This window comes from Ceratina calcarata, unplaced genomic scaffold (assembly GCF_001652005.2).
Source record: "Ceratina calcarata isolate Rehan_Ccalc_2016 unplaced genomic scaffold, ASM165200v1 scaffold767, whole genome shotgun sequence".
In the NCBI taxonomy this organism is placed as follows: Eukaryota; Metazoa; Arthropoda; class Insecta; order Hymenoptera; family Apidae; genus Ceratina; species Ceratina calcarata.
This window is the reverse complement of record NW_017178967.1, coordinates 16,531-17,001: the sequence shown is the minus strand read 5'-3', so window position 1 is coordinate 17,001 and position 471 is coordinate 16,531.

Sequence of the window (471 nt, the reverse complement as noted above, 5' to 3'; positions counted from 1 at the left end):
CACTAGCTCTTAACTCCCCCCGATACTGACGGGGGAGCGCTCGCCCGGGGCGGCTGGGGCTCCGACACCCCAGCTCAGTGTCCATTCCCTGGCCAGGGCCCGAGGGGGGTATTTCCAGACGTCACCGCGCCTACAGTGTCTCGGCAGTGAGGACACACATCAGCCTTTGAGGATCATCAGTGAAACGGCTGATGAGCCTCTCCGGCACTCCCAACACTGCAGACGCGGGCGCCAGCCACATTCAAACATTCACTCATCATCATTCTCACCGGACAACGACAAGGTAAGGGGGGAAACAAGGTAAGTATGGGGACCGGGACTGGGGGAATTAGGAAAGGTAAGTATAGTAAGGTAGGTATTATGATGATAGATTACAGGTAGGTATAAGGGAAGCGTACATGGATGATCTGGAAAAGGTAAGTATATAAGAAACGGGTAGTTAGATAAGGATAGGTGGAATAGCTAGGAGGA